The sequence below is a fragment of the Castor canadensis genome, chromosome 15, assembly GCF_047511655.1.
Source record: "Castor canadensis chromosome 15, mCasCan1.hap1v2, whole genome shotgun sequence".
NCBI classification, from domain to species: Eukaryota; Metazoa; Chordata; class Mammalia; order Rodentia; family Castoridae; genus Castor; species Castor canadensis.
The window spans coordinates 20,119,267-20,139,916 of NC_133400.1; the positions used below are offsets into that span (position 1 = coordinate 20,119,267).

Sequence of the window (20,650 nt, forward strand, 5' to 3'; positions counted from 1 at the left end):
ACAAAGCCAACCTGGCCCCTGTGGACTTTGGGATAGGGAAGGGAGGGGATTTCATATCCTAGGCCCCAGGAGCCCCATGCCTACCCTGAAAGTGGGGGACACAGACAGAAAGGGACTGAGGCTCAGAGCTCCCCTGTCAGGGCGCCTCCCTGGATTCCAACCCTGTGCCTTGAGGAGTTGTGTGTAGGGGATGAGAGGGTGACATCAGACCTTGGCAAATTCTCCCCTAAAAGAAGAGGACACCCAGGAGAATCCAAGGCCTGGGAGTCAGCCCTCTGCCCTGGCACCCTGGCATAGGGGCTAGAATCCTGCCCTGTCTGAGCTTGGCACTGATGGAGGCCTGGGCCACCCTGAGTCGGAGAGTCCTCTTGTGGGAGAGCTGAGCCCTCCCCCACCCTCATCCCTGAGATGCCCATTTGTGCCCATGGCACTGCCACCAGGTGCATCTCTGCAGCCCTGCTCTGACTCCAGAAGACACCCAGGCTACTTGGGAATATCCTCTGTCCCCTGGGAGACTTACGACACCCATTCTCCAGATGAGGAGCCAAGACCCTCCTGACTTGGACACACAGCAAGGGGTTGGGGCAGGGAGGAGTGCGGGAGCCCTCACTCACCTTGCCCGTGGGTTGAGGTGTCTCTCTGCTCCGTCAAAGAGTCCGTCCAGGCCCGAGTGTGGTGTGGAGCAGCACTGACTGCCTCTCGGGGGGGAGCCACACCCAACCAGGGAGGGAGGCCTGGCCACCGCCCCTTCAGGTTTTCCAGCTGGCCCTGGCCCACTTCCCCCCGGGATGGTTTCCTGTTATTGTTCCTTTGTGAGGGCCAGGCTGCCTGCAGATAGGCAGGTTTCATGGTGGGCGGCCCAGAGGCCCAGCCAGGCTGTCCTCCTGGAGACCCAGCCTTGGACCTGCCTGGGACATTTAACTCAGAACCCAGTTCCAGGCCTCAGCTCTGGGGTTTTGAGCCCAGCCCCTGCTGGTGGTGGGGGCTCTGGGCCCAGGCCAGCACAATTAACTCTCCTTGGAACCCTGAAGGCAGGCGCCATCACCCCCATTTCACAGCACAGGAAGCTAAGGCTGTAGACTGGTGTCTAAGATGCTTATCCACCAGGAGTGGACCAGAGCCAGAAATCCCAGCCAGGCTGGGTCAGCCTGGCCCCAAAGCTGGATTCTCTGTGGTGACCCTGTTGTGTACATGGTGGGGCACATGACAGGGCTTCTGAGGCCTCAGGGGTGGGAGATGGAGCAGACAGCAGCTCTTGGTACTGGAGACCTAGGCCAGCTTCTCTGGGGCAGCATGGGTGTGCATTCCAGCTCCAAAGCACCCAGCCTGGTCAGTGGGGCCAATGGGTTTAAGAAGACCAGATGAGGTCAAATGTCCTGACTGCTTCTGATGTGACCATGAGCCTGTAGGTCACCCCACAGCCTCAGCTTCCTGCACTGTGAAATGGGGATAACTGTGGCTTGAGATAAACAAAAATCCAAAGGAGGCTTGGGATACAGTTAAGCAGGGTGAGTCAGAGCCATTCTAACCAAGAAACCAGGGGGAGGACAGGGCCAATGTTCGGCCATTGTGAGAGCCACAGTTTTCAAAACTACAGATGCCTAGGGCAGGCCTGGGAATCTGGCCTCTGACCAGCTGCCCTGTTTCTTCTATGGGTGAATGCTTGGGAAGTCCCAAACTTGTTCAGTGGGCAAACAGGGACTTTGGGAGGGAGGTCTTTGTAACCACCTGGGATGGGCCAGGAGGGGAAGGAAAGGTTTCTGTTTTGGGAAGGTGGACTTTGAGGTGCTTAGTAGACACTTTAACTGGAGAGGAAGGGTTGGCAAGAGGGTAGGGGCTGGATCCAAGCTGGGGATGAGGTTGGGGATCTGAAGTTTACCACCATGGGTTTGGATGAACCTCCCAGGAGGAGGGGACCTGTGAGGACTCCCTGGATCTTGGCCCCAGTAATAAAGAGGCTAAGAAAGCCAGATGGGGACCGCAGGGTGATCACTCAGGTCAGCCTGAGTAAGGGGCGGGTCAGACTCAGCTGCTAGATTTGGAAAATGAGGTCATAGGTTAAATAAGGAGAACACAGCTGGGCACCAGTGGCTCACGCCTGTAATCCTAGCTACTCAGGAGGCAGAGATCAGGAAGATCATGGTTCAAAGCCAGCCTGGGCAAAAAGTTCATAAGACTCTATCTTGAAAAAACGCATTGCAAAAGAGGTCTGGTGGAGTGGCTCACGATGTAGGCTCTGACTTCAAATCCCAGTACCACCAAAAAAAGAAGAACACAACAGGAGCTAGCAGAGGGGGAGAAGGAAGTGGGATCAGGGTGGCCATGGCACCTCTTGAGTCCTGCCTATGTGGGAGTAGAGGCATGGGAAGGCTTCCTAGGCTATGGTGTCACGTTTGTGTGCCCAGGGAGCGTCCAGTAGACTGAGGACATGCTGGAGCAAGAAGGGTGACCTGCTGATAGGAGCACTGTCCCTGGGTGGGCTCTGAGCCACATCTAGCACAATCAGTAGGGTCTGTAAAATAAACAAGCAATAGCTCAGTATTTCTTCTTGGTCAGGATCACCTCTGCCTACTGCCCACAGGGTGGGCTGGTTGCAGAGGACCCCTGCCTCTCCCTGTCCTCGTGGTGTGCGTGCTCACAGGAACATTCTGGTCCAGGCATCACTTCCTGCTGGGTCTCAGAGTTGGCACTGGCGCTAGATGGGAACAGGGTCTGCTCTGGCATTGCCTGCCAACTCTCTTTGTCCTCCTTGTCCCTGTGGAAGTTGACTCTGCCCTGAAAACAGCCCTTCCTGTCATCTATAAATAAGGGAATGACCGTCCAGCCAGGAAAGCACATGGGGATGGAGGTCACCATAGCAGAGATAGTACAGACCCTAGGAGGGGAGGCTACTGTCCCCCCACCGACCGCCTGAAGACTCTGACACTGCCCGGCCCCTGCTTCCACCTCTATGGAGGTACAGCAGGTAGTAGGAGGGCACAGAACAGGAAATGCCACTGAGAGTGAAGGAGGCAGCCCTGGGCGGGCAGGAAACTAGATGGTCTGCTAAGCCAGATTAGCAGCTGGGCAGGAGGAGGAAGCAACAGTGAGGACGTGGGGGGTGGGGTATCAGAATGAGGTAGGGGACGCCCAGATAGCCTCTGCCAGAAAGGCTGTGTGGAGAGTGGCAGGTTGGGGAGAAGGCAGACCTAGGTCCCCATCTTTCCTGGGTAACCTCTCTGAGCCTCCTCCCTCGCCTTGGAAATGGGTCTTTGGTTCAGACTTCGCAGGGCTATCCAGAGGGTCGGGGACAGTGGAAATAAATGACAGTACCAGGACTCATTGGGTGTGATTCTCAAAGTGTGGTCTTCAAGCCACCCGCCTTGGAATCACTTGTGTGATTGGAGGGATTGAAATTGCAGATTCCTGTCCCTTGCCCCAGGCCAACAGAGGCTGGTGGGGAAGCCAGGAGCTATGTGTTTGCAGTCCCTTGTTGATGTGTGTCTGCACTCAAGGTGGAGGAGCACAGCCTCCCTGTGTGCTGGCGAGGCAAGGAGCTCTCCACAGGTTCACTATTCAGCCCTCAGGACCACCCTGGGCAGCTGTTGTTAGCCCTGTTATGCAGATAGAGAAACCGAGGCAGGGAGTCCCACGTTCCCCCAGATCTCAGAGGAATGGAAGGCCTCTGTTTGCAAAGGGCAGCTCCTTATCCCTCCATTTGTCCCACTGCATACACCTGCACAGATAACAAGCACTATGTTGGATGGCCAGAAGCAGTTGTTATCAACAAAAGTTCTCTCTCCTTCCCCCAGTGTGGGGCATCCAATGGCAGGGCAGGAAAACCATTCTCTTGGCTTTTGGAAAGGTAGGGGCTGCGAAGTCACACTCTGCCTCTAGGATCTGCCACGCTGTTCCACCCCATGTCCCCATCTTTCCCTCTCCCCTGCTGGTGGAGCCCCCTTCAGTCTTCTCTCCTCCAATTGTACCTCCTCTGTGCCCCCCCTTACAGTCCTCCACCCACTCATCTCCCCATCTCTCTTCTCCCACCCAGACATGTCTCATTTGTGTGCTTGTGCTGGCATGGGGCACAGGGCGAGAGCTCCCTAAACGTGGACTTGGAACTGTGTGCTCCTTAGAACTTACAGCAGTGCACTGTGGGAAGATCTGCTGTCCTGGGGATCACAGGACATGGTATGTGTGGGGGGTCTCCTTCCTGCTGCTCCACCTCCCCACCTGTCTGCATGGCACCCACTCCATGCCCACCTGCTCTGCTCTGGGGCTACACAGTGAGGAACTGAGGACGCAGCCAGTGGCACAGGCAGCCAGGCTCTCCAAGTCCAGGAAAGGAGCAGCAAGAACAATGGCTGCCCCCAGCCTTGAGGGAGGCGGACGCCCGCCTGCTGAGCACTTTCCCAGATGTTTCTCACTTTTCCCTCAAACATCTTAGCAATACTGCCAGGGAAATAAATGGTGCTCTAAGAACTACAGAGTGGGGAAGGAAGGTCACAAGGGTTCAGCGTGGTGCCTTGTGGGGACCTGCTGGGGAGTGTGTGCCTCTTCCACTTATGCTCCAGCCGATCTTGAGATAGCCACCTAGCCTTTGCTGCCTCAGTTTTCCTTGGTGTCAAGTGGGAGTGACTTGTGCCTTCCTCATAGGTTGCTGGAAGGAGTATTTGAGAAGAGTCATGTATAATGCACAGAAAAGTCTCTGGTATTTAGTGGGTGATTAATAAATGGTTGTGCCAATGATGCAGTAGAGAAGTTAATGGTGGGGGTGCTTCCGAAGATGTGAGGACCCACGTGTATACTTGGGAGGGTTTGCGTGATGCCATGTGACTACGCAAGGACACATGTGAGTGTGTTAGGCCCCCCCCCAGGGTGTTATTGTGACAATTAACAGGTCGGGGTGCAGCAGGACCCTGGGAGGGCCAGGTCTCGGGCAGCATCCTCTTCCATGGCCTGGAGTCGTCTGTCCATGTTATGTCACTAACTAGGTCTCCAACACCCCATCTCCTGCAGAGGCCCAGAGAAAGTGAGATCTTGCCCAAAGTAGCCCAGCAAGCTGGGCAGGGTAGCTTGGGACCAAGGCCTTGCTTCCCTGTGTGGAGGACAGACCTTGCCTGCGGAAGCCAAATTTCCTGTCTGTAGGCCCTGCATTCCACACCCTCCCCCCAACAAGGTATCCTGGAGAACAATGGGTAGGAGACTTCACCATCTGTGGGGCTGGAAGAAGGGTTTGGCCACCATCTTGAGGGGGCAAACAGACAGAGAGCAGGCACCGGGTTCGGTGCTGTGGCTACAGGTACAGAACCAGACAGGCCTGGGATTGCCCAAAGGTGATCCACTGCCTCTGTGGCCCCTGCTTCAGTCATTTCCAGACCCCTCAGCACACAGGGCCCTCTGAGACCTCAGGCAGGTCTTTTGGGCAAAGTCCAACAAGGGAATGCGGCATGCGGCATGTGGGCTGTTCCCAGGAGGGAAGGAGGCTGCCAGGGAGAACCCAGGGCAGCTTGGACGGAACTGAGCTCTCCTGCTGGTGGGGGACTTGGGGGCCTCAGCCTCTGACCTTCCACGCCATTGAGACCAACAGGGAAGCAGAAGAGGCTGTGACCACCCCACAGAGATCCCCTCCCTGTTCCTGAGCTGACGCTGGGCATTCGCGGGGCATCTCTGAGCTGTGAACTCTTAGTCTATATACAGTTCTAGGGAGCGTGGTTCTCCAAGGCAAAGGGGCAGCAGGAGAGATGCAGACGGGAGCCAGAAGCCCTTGTTCTGATCTCAGCCTCAGTCTTGGCTACTACTTAGCCTCTTGGCCTCGGTTTTCTTCTTTGTGATACTACTGTGACTTGCCACACTCTGCTGGAGAGGATCTTACACAAAACCAATCTCTGTGTACTTGGTGAACTCTGAAAAAGCCCACCTCCTTGCCCCAGGTGCGCCTGGTGCACTTACTGTCAGACCCAGGGTGACCACAGGCCACACAGGAAGAGGGGCTGAACTTGATTGAAGCCCGGGGGTCCATGTGTGCACAGAGGTGAAGAGGCAGGAAAGGGGCAGGACAGGGCTGTGGCTGTCCATGGGGACTCAGTCTCTCTGGGGACAGCCAGGCCAGCTGGGGGGAAAACAGATGTGGAGGGTCTTTGGTCTTTGCAGACAAATCCTCACAGGGCTGGGCTGTTTCTATGCCCCTTCTGGCTCTGTGTCTGAGGCCCTGATCCCCATTGGGGTTCCCCTGTTTAAAGCTGAGGCACTGTCTCCAAGAATGGCCCTGGAACAGGGCGTTCCCAGCAAGCACCATGTCATATTGGGCCAAAGGGCCTTTGCACATGCCACCCCTCCCCCGCCCCGTCTGAAATATTCCATCCCCTAGTCTTCCAGTTTCCTTTAATTCAGTCCAATTATTATTCACGACAAACAGCTATAAAGAATATAGCTACTATTTTTTAATAACAGCTTTATTGAGCTGGAATTCAAATTCATAAAGTTTGACCTTTTATTACAATATGTAATTCAGCGGCTTCCTGTTATACTTACAAATCATGTATTGATCCTCGCTATCTAATTCCTGTCTATTTGCATCACCTCCAAAAGAAACCCAAGCCAGTTAGCAGTCACTTCTATTTCTCCCTCTCCTGGCCTCTGGTGACAATCTACTTTCTGTCACAATGGATTTTCCTGTTCTGGACATTTCACATAGTTGGAGTCACATCTAGGTGGCTTTATGTATCTGGCTTCTTTCACTTAGTATGTTTTTTCAAAGGTCTTCCATGTTGTAGCATAGATTAAAAAAAAAAATCCATTCTTCTTTATGGCTGAGTAATGTTCCACTGTATGGATCTACCACTTTCTGTCTTATCCATTTGTCAGTTGATGGACATTTGAGTTGTGTCTGTTTGTTCACGATTATGAATAGGGAACTGCTGTGAACATTTCTGCACAAGTTTTTTTGTGAACACATTTTTAATTCTCCTGAGAACATATACCTAGGAACGGAATTACTGATTCACATGGCAACTCTAGTTTTAATCTTTTGAGGATCTGTCAAACTGTTTGCAAAATAGCTGCAGGACTTTACACTTCTTCCGTGTCCACCTTGCTGTACATTTTTATCTTGTTTAACTGTGGTTTTGGTTTGCATTTCCCCAAAGACTAATGCTATTGGCACTTCTTGTGCTTATGGGCACATGTAGATCTTCTCTGGAAAGATGTCTATGCAAATCATTGGCCATTTTTAATTCTAATTAGATTATTTGGCTTTTTGTTGGGATTTTAAGTTTTTTTTTTTTTTTTTTGATGGTACTGGGGTTTGAACCTAGGCCTCATGCTTGCTAGGCAGGCGCTCTATCACTTGAGCCACTCTGCCAGTCCTTTTTGCTTTTAGTTTGTTTCAAATGGGGTTTCTTACTTTTGCCTGGGTTCACCTTCAGATGTCGTTCCTCCTACCTGTACTTCCCAAGTTGCTGGGATTACAGGTATGCACACCACACCCATCTCCGCTTTGAGTGTTAATGACATTCGATTTATCTATTTTTGCTTTTGGCATTATGGGGAAAAAGAAGTATTTTTCTTCCCATCTTAGGTTCATGACTGAGGCCCTTGTAAGAAAAGACAGATTAACAAAAGAAAAGTGTACCCGTTTACTTAATGTAAGTTTTACATGGTGACAGAAATGAAGACCCAAAGAAATAGGGAGACCTGAGTGTTTTTATGTTTGGGTTTGGTGGAGGACAGCTGAGGAGATGTGACCTGATGGAAATAAGCAGAGGGAATTTAGCCAGGCCTGTGCATTCAGATTCCTCTGTGTCCCCGAGTCCTTGGAGAGATGGATGGTCCTTTACTCTGCCTGGGGGCAGCAGCGGGGGGTGGGGACACTTCTTGGGCGAGGGTTTCTTGCCTTCTTCAGAGGTGACAGGGAAGAAGGTCAGAGAGTGATCTTCTGCTTCTGCTGATTTCACAAATGCCAGGATGCATGTTTTGGGGTAGTGGGTTCTGAACCCCATCAGTATTGGACCTAAGAAACCATCACCTAGTCCAAGGCCCAGGCCTGGGTCTCTTCTCTGCCTGGCAGCAGTGAGTCACAGGGGGACTCCAGGTGGCTGGAGTGTGAAGTGGGGGTGTCTTGTGGAACTGTGCCTAGGCCATGTTGGGGCATTGGAGAATTGACTGTTGGAAAAAGCCACATGGTGTCCTTGGGGGAAAAAGCCACATGGTGTCCTTTGGGCCAAGCCTGTGCTTTGTGGTGGATGCACATGAGTCACCTTCCCAGCACCAAGTGTGGCAGGACCAGCACTGCCAGCACTTTCTGGGGCACACCCAGAGCTGCTGCGTGAGAGGCTTCGGGGTCCTGGTCTGTGCTACTGAAGGGTGCCCAGACTTCTCTGCCTCTCAGGCTTGGCAAGAGTCTCACGCTGGGCTCTTGAATTGTCTGTGCCACCCCTAAGTACCCAGAGAAGAGGCGAATCTAGAGATTCTGGCTTTGTGGCCTGGGTGGGGCTGCACGTCACCATTTTTTAAAGCTCCCTGGAGGTCCAGATGTGCACCCTGGGCTCGGGTCGCTGCCCAGAAGAGGTAGGGGCCATTGTCAGCCCTGCTGTGGAGGGCTGGGAGATGAAAGGGTGTGCTCAGGTGATAGAGCAGGTGGACAGAGAGGGTGGACTCCGAGTGTTTGCCTTTACACCTCCCCTACCTCCCATCGTGCTTTTTCTTGTTTGGCCATACTGGGGTTTGAACGCAGCCTCATGCTTACCAGGCATGTGCTGTGCCTCCTGAACCACACCCCCTGTACCTTTTGCTTTTGTTATTTTTTGAATGGGGTCTCATGTTTAAGCCCAAGCCAGCCTGGACCTCGATCCTCCTATTTAGGCTTCCTGTGTACCTCGGATGTCGGGCTCATGACAGCTTTTATTGGTTGAGATGGAGTCTCGAGAACTATTTACCCCTGCTGGCCTCCAACCATGATCCTCTCGATTTCAACCTCCTGAGTAGCTGGGATTTTGGATGAGCCACCGAACCTGACCCATTCATACTTTTTGATTTGGAACTCTGTTTCCCCCCAAGCACTTTGGTGAAGAAAATGGTTCTTGATGTTACCATCTAGAGAACTGATGACAATCTTTAGAGCTGGAGTGGACATGAAAATGTTCCAGGTAGAGAGCATAGGGACAGAGCAAATGCCACCAGTCACATTGCTTAGACCTATCTGGGAGGCCATGGTCTATTTTACAAAAGGTTTCCTTTGAGAAAGAGAATGAGATGATGGCGGACTTCATGTTCAAGGGTAGGTGATGAACGCTTGCTCCTGGGTCCCAGGCAGAGGCAGCCAGGGGAGGCAGAGAGGGATTGGAAATGACTGACAATCACCCAGGCAGCACAGCTCAGCCCACCCTCAGGGGCTGCCAGACCTTTGGACTATGATTCATTTGACTAACAGCCCCAGGGAGGGCTCAGTCAGCCATGGTCCAAGCAGGCCCGATCTTGAAGAGGCTGGTGGAGGCTGGTGGGCAGGGAGGAGGCACAGCTCCCAGCAGGGGAGCAGGGGAGATGGGGAGGTAACTGTGGGAAGGGCTGCCTCTTGGAGCTGGTGCCCAGGGCCCCACAGGAGCCCACTGAGAGGGATTGCAATTGCTGTCCACCCTGCTGGCTCTGATGGGGCTTCGAAAGGGCCCGGGAAGGATCTCAGGACTGGCGTGCTCCAGGGCAGAACGTGGGAAGAAGGAAGGCCATGCAAGGAAGGAGGGAGAGGCTGAGGTGCTCCCAGGGTGGAATTCTGTTATAAGAATAACTCCGAGTGGGAAGAACAGATTGAAGGACTTGTGCCACTGGAGGGTAAGCCCTAGCCCAGAAGCTCTCTGGCTCTCTGTTAATACTGCTTTAGCCTCTGATCCTAGGTCCCTTTTATCCCAAACACATGTGGCATCTTATGGGAGACAAAAGTTGCAAGGATCACAGTGTGGAGAACATTGATCCAGAGGGAGGTCTTTAGTGGTAAGCCACCCACAGAGCTCTGTCCCATCTGGACCAGTGCTCCAGCAATGACTTAGAAAAAGACACCCATTGCTACCCATACAATAGACAACTATGCAAACCCGGACGGGGTGGGGAAGGGGGTGGGCAACAGGATCTTTAGGTTTTGACAGGGTGAAGAAATGATTCAAAATATTAATATATTGCATTACAAGTACGAGTTGAGGCCCTCAACTTGGGTTAAAATTCAAGAGCAGCTGCCCAAAGACAAGGTAGATGCATTTGGGAGAAATGGGAAATGCTGTTCAATGGTTGGTACAATGATAATGAAATAATAATGATAGCTGACATGAATGATCTTATTTGACCTTACAACCTGTATGGAGGCAGGCATTAATATTAAGCCCCATTCAACAGATGAGGAATCGAGACTCTTAAAGACTGAACAACTTGCCTAAGGACACAGAGCTAGGGGTGACAGAGCATTGGTTGGGACAAGACATCCCTCAGGGCCAGCTGGCTATGTCCTGACTGGAGCACTGTGTTAATTCCTGTCAGAGTTCAGGGTAACAGAACAATGGAGTATAATATGACCATCAAAAGGAAGTTACTAGATTGGCTCACATGATTACAGTCTGCCCAACAATGGCAGTCTATATGTTGGAGAGCCAGAAAACCCAGAAGCTGCTCAGTCCAAGAAGCTGGAAGCCTGTGACAAGAGGGCCAATGATGCAACTCCAGTTGGAGACCAAAGGCCAGGAAGCTCCTGAGGGAAGTCCATGCTGAAAGGCTTGAGAAGCTGGAGTCTGACGTCCACAGGCAATGGCGGCAGCAGTGCCCACTGGCTCAGGAAAAATGGAGCTTGAACATGTTGGCTGGCTTCCTCCTTCTTCCACCTTTGCTTCCTCCCAGCCCCAGTCTATTGGATGGTGCCATCCATAGTCAGGGTGGGTCTTTCCCCCTCAGTGGCTGTCCCATATGTCAATCATCTTTAGTAACGCCCTCACTGATAGACCCAGAAGTGTGCTTTACTAGTCACCTAGGTGTCTCTTGATTCTGTCAGATTGACAATGAAGATGACCCATCACACTTGGCAAGTGTGGGATGCAGGAGGAACTAGCTTCAGGGAAGTGTACCCTAAAGTAGAACGGGAGGCCCTGGAGGCAGTGAAGGAAGCATGTTCCCTGTCCTTGGGGGGCCATGGTGTAATGAGGATCCTGGGATCACAAACTGAGCAGAAAGATAATATTGAGGTCCGTCCTTCCCTGAAATTCCGTAATTCTGCTACAGAGGCTTATTAAAGTCAAGTTCATGACATAAGAGGACCATAATTGTTACACACGGGGAGAATGCACTGTTTCTAATTCTTTGAGCTTTCTGTTATGACAAAGATGTGCACCGTGTTTATTCCTGAGTTCTAGGACCTGGGGCACGTTGCATATGACCATTTAGGGTTTGCACTCAGCTGATTTATTAAGACGTTTACAGTTATTGTACATTTGTGTTTATGACACAGAGTGAGTCCTACTTATCCTGAGCTGGGTACTCCGTCACTGTTCAGGAAGCCAGGATCAAAGTCACATTGTTCCTGTAGGCACATGTGTCCTGATTCATGTTGAGTCATTTTGTGACGACTCAGCAAATTTACCTGGGGGGGAAAATCCTCTAGAATCACTAGATTTAGGGAAATGCTGTCAATTTACAGACAGACAAACGTGAGTGAGCTATGAGGCTTGGGTGGATCTGTAAAGTTTTCTGTGCCTCAGATTCCCCGTTAGGAAGGAGGGGGTGGGATGGAGGAGTCATACCCTTTCTGGCATTGCTGTGGCACTGGGGATGGGTCGGGTGGCTTTGTCCTGTGCCTTGTCCCACATCTGGGAGGTACTCAGTGACCATATTCCTGCTCTCTGTTCTTCCTCGGTGTGGATGGTGCTAACTTGGGGAGCCCTAGCCTTGAAGGGACTCTTGGTTGCTGAGATCAGCCTAGCAGAGCAAGGGGAGGACAGCCCCTCTGCAGTCTGTGTCAGTCCATCATCCACTTGGATGAGCATTTCAGGTCCCAAGCTGTGTGATCACGGGCAGGCGTATTAAGTTCTCTGTGCCTTGGTTTTCTCACCTGGGAAACACAAAGTACTTCCAGTAGGCATTGTGTAGGGTGCGGGACAGTGCTGTTTACAGTTAGGCCAGTTCATGGCAGCACTGGCTATCACACCAGGAGGGCTGAAGAAGTAGCTGACACCAAGTGCCTGAACTGAGCAGACAACATCCAAATGCAGATACAACTACTTTGGGAGTGCGCTAATGAGCTTTTGGGTCCCTCCTGAAGTCCTGGATCCTGCCCCTTCCTTGTCACAGTGCTGCCAGCCCTGTTGCACAGTCCCAGGAAGACTCAGTGTCATTGACCCTGGAGCCCCTCCCTGATTCCCAGGGTCCTTGACTTCTACTGGACAACCACCCCTCCCTGCCACCACTGCTGGCTCCTCTGGGCTCTCACACATGGCACATGGACTTGGTGGAGTGTCCAGCCAGCTCTGAAGCCTGGGTACCATTCTGTCTGAAGAGGGGGGGCACCACTGCATTCATGATACCATGATATCACCTTAATTGTAGTTAATAGAAACCTCGTATAAATGACACTTACTGCATCTGCTTCCTGGTAGGCAATGAGGAACACATGTAATCTGAACAGTCGTGCCTGTCTCTGACATGATTTCTGTCTGGTCATCAGTGTGAGAGAGAAAGGAATCTGCTTATTACGATCAGCACAGTGGTGTAGACACATCTGTCAGGCTCGGAGTCCTGGAGCCTCGGGCTCCCCGAAACCCCGAACCTTCAGCTCCTGCAAGTGCTGTCCTTCTACATGAGCGCTGGGGTCGACTGCTGCCCAGCACCAAATCCAGCCCATCCTAGGAGCCATGCTGATTTGCTCAAATGGCTTTGGTGCCCCCAGTGTGACCTTCCCCAAGATCCTGACCACAGCCGGCACCCCCTCCTGACTTCAGAGTCAGGCAAGGTGGAGCCAGAGCTGAGGCCAGCACCTTGACTCCCATCTGCCCTGACCATGTGGCCTGGAGGGACTTGTTTTTCTGCCCTGAGCCTCAGTTTCCTCAGCTCTGTTGTGGGAACACTCACGCCCAGAGCCGACTTGTCTACTGGACATGGCAGGCCCAGTGACTGGGGCCGGGATACTTTTAGGGACTATGATTGGCCTCCCAGGAGGTATTTCGTTTTATGGGGGAGTGGCCACAACAGTCACCAAGCAGTAGGGATGCTGTTTTTGGCACGGTTGGTCATGGGTTTCCATCTGTAGAGGTCTGCAGAGCACCTCCTAGAGGCAGGGCCCACATTGGGGGTCTGGGGTGCTCAACTGTCTTGTGGCCACCTGGGTTGTGTGTCTCCCTTCAGAGCACTGAGGTTCTGGTCTGAGGGGCTGTCCTTTCCTGGGCTTTGCACTCCACTGTGGGACGCTCTGGCCTCCTGTGTGGATCTCAATGACCCAAGAGGTCTGGGGAGACCCAGCCTGGTTTGCTGTGGACCTAGCAGAGGACTTCCTCCTGGACCCCTGATCCTGGATCCATGGCCAAGTGTCCCACAATAGCACTTTCTGAGCTTGGACTTGGGGGACGATTTGCAGCTCTCCAGTACCCCTTCCTACCTTAGAGGAGCAGCGTCTTTGAGTCCTCAAAATCACCCGGGAGGCCAGTCTCAACATCAAGTTCCATGAGGCTGCCTGAAGGTCTCCTTCCTGCTTGCCAGGACATTCTTGACTCCTGAGAGTGAGAGAAGGGTGGGTGGCAATTAGAAAAGTTGGACAGATGTGGTGGTTCACACCTGTAATCCCAGGGATGGGTAGAAGGATTGAGAATTCCAGGCCAGCTGGGCAAAAGCATGAGACCGTATCTGAAAAACAAAAGTGAAAGGACTAGGAGCGTGGCTCAAGTGGTAGAATGCTTGCTTAGCAAGTGAGAGGCCCTGGGTTCAAACCCTTGGGCTGCCAAAAAAAAAAAAAAAAGGAAATAAAATAAAGAATATGGAAACATCACAGAACCCTGGTCCTACCCAGCCCGCTGAGTCCGAGCCTCCCAGGAGGGTGGGCAGCTGCTGCCCACAGCTGCTTAACAAAGGCCCAGATGATACCCACCCTCATTCCGGGGGAGCCTGCCACATGGGTCACCTGCTTATCTCTGACCACAAGGGGAGGGAGGAAGTGGGGTGAACATGGGACCTGGGGTATGTTCTGTGTGCTGGATTCTAGGCTGGCCAGGGCCCCTCTGTGCCCACATGGTCATCATTCTAAGTCCATTTTAGAGCTGGGAAGTTAAGAGGCTCAGCAGGCAGCATGAGAACTTGAGCTATGGAACTGAGGCAGAGCTGCATAGAGTGCAAAGTCTTGGGGCCACCAGAGCCTAGGCAGAATGTGGGGCCTCAAGCAGGTGGCAGAGGCTTCATTTCTCTTCCCTGTGGCTCAGGTGCATGTGTGACTTTGAGCCCATGGTTTGGTTTCCTTTGTCTAGACCATGTCTGTGTATTATGAAGCAATTAGGCTGAGTGATGAGATTTTCTGCCTCAGAGCCTTTGCGTGTGCTGCTTGGAATCCTCTTCTGCTTCCTGCTCCAATGTGCCTTCCTTCTCTGACCATCCAGCCAGACCTTGGCCTGACCATCAGCCCCTGGTTTGGCTGCAGAGTTCTTGCTACCACTTGTAATTCCTCTGTGTCTGTTTGCTTCCCATCAGCCACCTGGACCATCTACGAGGTCAGGGGCCTGGGCATCACCTTAGAGACTGTGGGTGCCCCGTGTGCAGCCCTGTGCTCAGCCATGGAGAGTTGAATGAACAAGTCCACAGATGAAGGAATGAGTCACTGGGTGTGGCCCATGCCGATTGGCAAGATGGTTGGGCCAGCCTGGCCGGAGGGGGGACATGGGCTGGGCTTTCCAGGGGCCCATGTTCCTTCACTGGCCAAAGGCCCTGGGCCAGCACATGCTGGGGGTGGGGGTGGGGGAGGTTGATGGGTGCAGTGGTCTCCTGATCAGCCCAGAGGAAGAGCTGGAGTGGCAAAAGGGTAGGTGGGAAACTAGCCTCATTCTGAGGGTCCCCCCAGGGATAAGCTCAGGCTACCTCCAGCAGCATTTACCCCATGGCACAGGTAAGGAACCTGAACTCAAAGAGGGTGGGGGTTTGCTTGGGGCCACACAGCGAGTTATTCAGAGCTCTTCCCATCCTGGATGACTCCAAATACTGTCCCTTTGGCCTGCTTTTGGTACTTCTCTTTTCCCTAGGGGACAAAGCAAGACCTAGGACTGATAATGTATTCCCAGGGGGCATGGAAAAGCTATCTGAGTTCCCCCTGCCCCATTCCACTCCCTACTTCCTGGGGAGATGGTGGCTGGTTTGGGCCTAGGTAAAAAGTGTCCTGCAATCGGGCCACCAGGGAGTGACAATGAGGAGAGTCACCATGGGAGCTATCCTCCTTTCTCCCTGGTATGTTTGGGCTCGAGAGAGGAGAGCAGGGATGAGCTCCATGAGCCAACCTCTAGGGGGTCAAGTCAGCAGCTGAGCACCAGGCCAGATCTGTCTTACTCATCCCCAGGGCCCCTGCCACACAGGCATCCACAACCTGACATTGAGCCCTCTGTACAGAGAAGGCTGGACTTGGTGCCCTGCTCTACCCAGGACCAAGAGGTGGCAGGAAATGCTTGTCACAAAGTGATGACATGTCAGGCACTGGACCAGTCACAGTCACAGCTTCAGTCTTTTCCACCTCAGCCTCTTACTGTGCCCCTCACATAGTGGGGCCTCAACCGGCATGGATTGAATGGGTGTTGATGACAATGACTTACAAGTTCACCTTCTTGGAGCTGCTTAGGAAACTCAAGGGGTCCTAATGTCCCTGCTTCCTTCCTTTCTATATCCCTAGCGACTGGCCAGAGACTGAAATTCTATCACATGTCCTTACTGCTGTCACAGCAGAGTGTCTTCAACAACAAGGACTTACTGCCTTTTAAATCTGAGGTCCCAACACGGCTCTCAATGGGCTAACATTAAGATGTTGGCAGGGCGCACTCTTTCTGGAGGTTCTAAACTCCATGTTCTGTTTCTCTTCCTGTCTCAGCTTCTAGAGGCTGCCTGCATTCCCTCAGCTTGTGGCCCCGCTCATCTTTAAAGCCAGCAGCCAACACCACCAACAACAGGTGTTGGCGAGGATGTGGGGGAAAAAGGAACCCTCTTACACTGTTGGTGGGGATGTAAACTACTACAACCACTCTGGAAAAAAATTTGGAGGCTACTTAAAAAGCTAGACATTGATCTACCATTTGATCCAGCAATACCACTCTTGGGGATATACCCAAAAGACTGTGACACAGGTTACTCCAGAGGCACCTGCACACCCATGTTTATTGTGGCACTATTCACAATAGCCAAGTTATGGAAACAGCCAAGATGCCCCAGCACTGACGAATGGATTAAGAAAATGTGGTATCTATACACAATGGAATTTTATGCAGCCATGAAGAAGAACGAAATGTTATCATTAGCTGGTAAATGGATGGAATTGGAGAACATCATTCTGAACGAGGTTAGCCTGGCCCCAAAGACCAAAAATCGTATGTTCTCCCTCAAATGTGGACATTAGATCAAGGGCAAGCACAACAATGGGATTGGACTTTGATCACATGATAAAAGTGAGAGCACACAAGGGAGGGGTGAGGATAGGTAAGACACCTCAAAAATTAGCTAGCATTTGTTGCCCTTAATGCAGAGAAACTAAAGCAGATACCTTAAAAGCAACTGAGGCCAATAGGAAAAGGGGACCAGGAACAGAGAAAAGGTGAGATCAAAAAGAATTAACCTAGAAGGTAACACCCACGCACAGGAAATTAATGTGAGTCAACTCCCTGTATAGCTATCCTTATCTCAACCAGCAAAAACCCTTGTTCCTTCCTATTATTGCTTATACTCTCTCTACAACAAAATTAGAAATAAGGGCAAAATAGTTTCTGCTGGGTATCGAGGGAATGGGGAGGGAGAGGGAGGGAGTAGGATAGGTGGTAAGGGAGGGGTGGGGACAGGGGGGAGAAATGACCCAAGCCTTGTATGCACATATGAATAATAAAAAAAATAAATAAAAAATAAAAATACTAGAATAATAATAAAAAAAAAGCCAGCAGCCACATGCCTGCAACCTTGCTTCTACTGCCACATCTCCTTCTCTGACTGTAAGATGGAGACTTATGATTACACCGGCCCTGCCCCAATATTCTAGGATCATTTCCCCATCTTGAGGTCATCTTAGAAACCTTAATTACTTCTGCAATTTAAATTTCCCTTGCCATGTGGCAGGACATAGTCACAGGTTCTGCAGCCTAGGATATGGACATCTTTGGATCTTCTTCTCACACTCCATAAAAGCTTCATGTCTTTGATTTAAGTTTGGTCAGGGAGGTGGGCCAGCCTGAGCAGGTGGGGAGGGGGTGTTTTGAGAGACTGTGTAGGCTGAGACATCTCTGAGTGTTTCCTGTCCTCTTTTTAGTGGGCGGAGGAGGGCCGGGGGGGGGGGGGGGGAGGAGAGATGAGCTGTGGAAAGAAGGCCTCAGCTTCCCAGCACTGGTGCTGGTGGGACTGTATGCCAGGGATCATTGGAAGTCCAGGTCTGCTCCCTGGAGGAGGGGTTTAGATTCATTCATGCCTTCATGCCCCTCCCCCCAGCTAATTTTCACACTTGCATGACAGTGGCAGACTAGTCAGTCCTGATCTCTTTATCCTCATTCTCACTAAGACTTATGGCAGAGACCACAGTGGTGATCAGATAATCATGATTCAGCTTCTGCTCCCTGGGCAAACAGGAAGGCCATTTCTCCTAGCCTCCCTTGCAGATAGGTGGGGCCATGTATCGTGGCCCATGGGCTCTGAGCCACCTCTTGGACTGGCCATCAGTCCATTGTTTCCCTCTTCTGGGGTGGGAGTGGAGCCCTCGGTGGGAGTGGAAGGGGTTTCATAAGGTGAAAGGAGCTTGGATGGCTCCTGAAGGGGATTTACTTGGTGAGCCATCTGTACTGGTTTGGCAGAAATAAGCCTCTGAGATTTGGGAACTGGGTGTTATCACAGCTGACGTTACTTATCCTGACTAACACATGCTTCCAGAACCCTTCTGAAGTCTCACTGCCAGGCAGGGTTGGCATCAAAGCTGAAAAGCGTTTGTGTCCCTCCTCTCATATTTTAATCATGCTTCAATTCCAGTGGCCATCAGACTGTTCTTCTGAATTTCAGGCCTGTCTAGCTAACAGTCTATCAAATAGCTCCCCAATCAGACCTTCCGTTTCCTCCAAACTTGCTTCTTGGTTTTTGTTCTCAGATTTAAGGACATAGGGCAGCTGTGACATTCAACTTCTCCCTTTTCTTTTTATCTTAAGTATCTTTAGGAGATACCTCCTTCCTAAATAACCTACAAACCCAAGCCTCCATCTCCATTCACTGCCTCCCCTCCCCTGGCAAGGGCCTCCTTGTGACATGGGCCCCATTGAGGCCAAGCGTAGCTGCTCTCCAGTTCTACAGACTGCAGCCTGGTTGTCATGGTGATGTGTCCGCTATGCAAGTCTGGGCCCATCACTTGCAGACCTAACACCCTCCCAGCCAGGGGATGTTGTTCTTCACAGCCTTCAGGACCAAGGAGCCCCCGGGAGGCCAGCACCTGGGGATGGTGCACTAGGACTTGTGAGATGAGGGGTGCTCAGATTTCAGGGGACCATCCCTGCACAGAGTCCACCTATTCCCAGAAAGAATAAACTAAGCCAATTCTGGGTATCTGTTCCTGTTTCACTTCCTGTACCCAAGAACGAGAGGATGAAGAAGAAGAAGGAAGTCTAGGAGGAGGTTGAGACTAGAGGACTGATTTCACAGAGGGGTCAGCTGAGGCCCAGAGAAGGGAGTGACTATCCCCAGCCAGAAGCTTTGGACTGGACGTCAGGAAACCATGTTCCAATTCTGGCTGTGGCACCGACTGGCTGTGTGACCACAGGGAGCAAATCAGTGTCCAGTTGGTCTATGTCTTCACCTTTGTCAAATGGAGCAGCTGAGCTTCGTTACATCTCCCCTTGGCTCCGACAGTCTGAGGGGCTAGCCCTCACTTCTGAGCAGGCTTTTTCGGTGCTGTAGATGCCCAGGATTAAGTCACAGTCTCATCACGGGGCTGGATACTCTTCAGAGGGGTCTCATGTTCTCAGCTGTCTTCCTGGGCAGAAGGAGCGTCAGGAAGGATCAGGGGCATCCTGCCTTACCTGCCCCTCCTACTGTGTAGCCATAACCAGGCTCTTTGGTGAGGCTAGGAGAAAGTGGGGTGTAAAGTACATGTGAGACCCAGAACTCCCTCCTAGCTGGGAAGAGGTCCTGTCTGCTTTGAAATGTTTCCTACGACAACCGTTTGTGAGATGCCGGGAGGGAGGTTGTTTTGTTGCCCCTGGAAAGAGGACAGAGCAGGAGCCAGCGGGTAAGAAGAGCACTCTCTGCAGGACAAACCCTGCAGGTGCAACCCAGCCCCCACCTGCAGTAAAGCCTCCTACTCCTGGGTGTGACAAACTCACCTGATGGTCAATAGTACATTCTCTCTCTCTCTCTCTCTCTCTCTCTCTCTCTCTCTGTCTTTTGTTTGTTTGTTTTTTGTGGTACTGAGGCTTGAACTCAGGACCTAAACCTTGAGTCACTCCACCAGTCTTTACTTTTCCCAGGCTGGCCTCCAACTGGCAATCCTCCTGCCTTTGCCTCCTGAATAGCTAGGATTGCAGGCATGCACCACCATGCCTTAAAAAAGGTTACTGAAAAATAACACACACAGTAAAATTTCCTACATCCTACATACATAGCTCAATGAGCAAAACAAATTTCCACTCACCAGAAATTCCCTCATATCCCTTCCAAGTCCCACCAACTTCCTTTCCACCAGAGGCAAGCACTTGTCTGATCCTAACCACACAGGTTCCTCCTGCCACCTGCTGAACTTTATATAAGCCACACAACCACACAGGTTCCGCGTTCTCTTGTTTGCTGTCAAGTCTGTGAGATTCATTTGTCTTTGTTAGTAACTGGTTTTCAGATTGCAATATTCCCTTGTGTAGTGCAAACAGTGGCATATTTCACATTTTCTTTACCCATTTGCTCTTTCTTACTGGGGTTGTTTCCTGTTTGTGGCTAATAGAGAACTCCAGAGCATTTCCTTGGCCTGAGGTTTTCACAACCTTCTTGAAATTCTACTCTGCATCTGATGCTTCCCTCTGTGTGCCCATCCTGATGGTCTCTGCCTGTTCCTTCTCCCTGTGGGCACCTGTTTGCTGCGGTGTAGGGGGTTGGACTGGGCTTTGGACAATGCTGTGAGGTCTCGCACTTCACCTGGGAGGCCCAGAGGTGGCTCTGGCATCTGCCTTGCCTGGCCAGGATATTGGAGTGTGTCCCAATGTCTCTGTCACCCATGGGCCACCTTTTAGCACCTGGATGCCCTTGCCTGTCACATTCTCTCCACCCTGCCTTCCTTGGCTGTCAGCCAGTTGTGAGGCTGCTGAGTGCCTCTGGGCCTTCCTGGGTGCTTCTTTCTGGAGCTGGGAGATTTACCAGAGATAACACTGAAAGGCACCATCTTCAGAGACACAGTCTGCAGGAAGCCGAAGGGCCCTTCCCTGGCTGTCTTCCTGAAATGCTTTGAAATGCAAGGCACTCTTTG

At 51.8% G+C, this 20,650-nt stretch overlaps 1 protein-coding gene and 1 long non-coding RNA gene across 2 annotated transcripts in view; one reads left to right on the plus strand and one right to left on the minus strand.

Moving 5' to 3' along the window:
- Cdh5 (cadherin 5) overlaps positions 1–759 on the minus strand; it is a 34,610-nt gene extending 33,851 nt beyond the window's left edge. Inside the window, exon 1 of the mRNA XM_020174554.2 lies at positions 615–759. The gene's annotated coding sequence lies outside the window, so the exon portion shown is untranslated. The remainder of the gene's footprint in view (positions 1–614) is intronic.
- LOC141417395 (uncharacterized) overlaps positions 1–20,650 on the plus strand; it is a 37,409-nt gene that overhangs the window by 15,229 nt on the left and 1,530 nt on the right. The window lies entirely within an intron of this gene.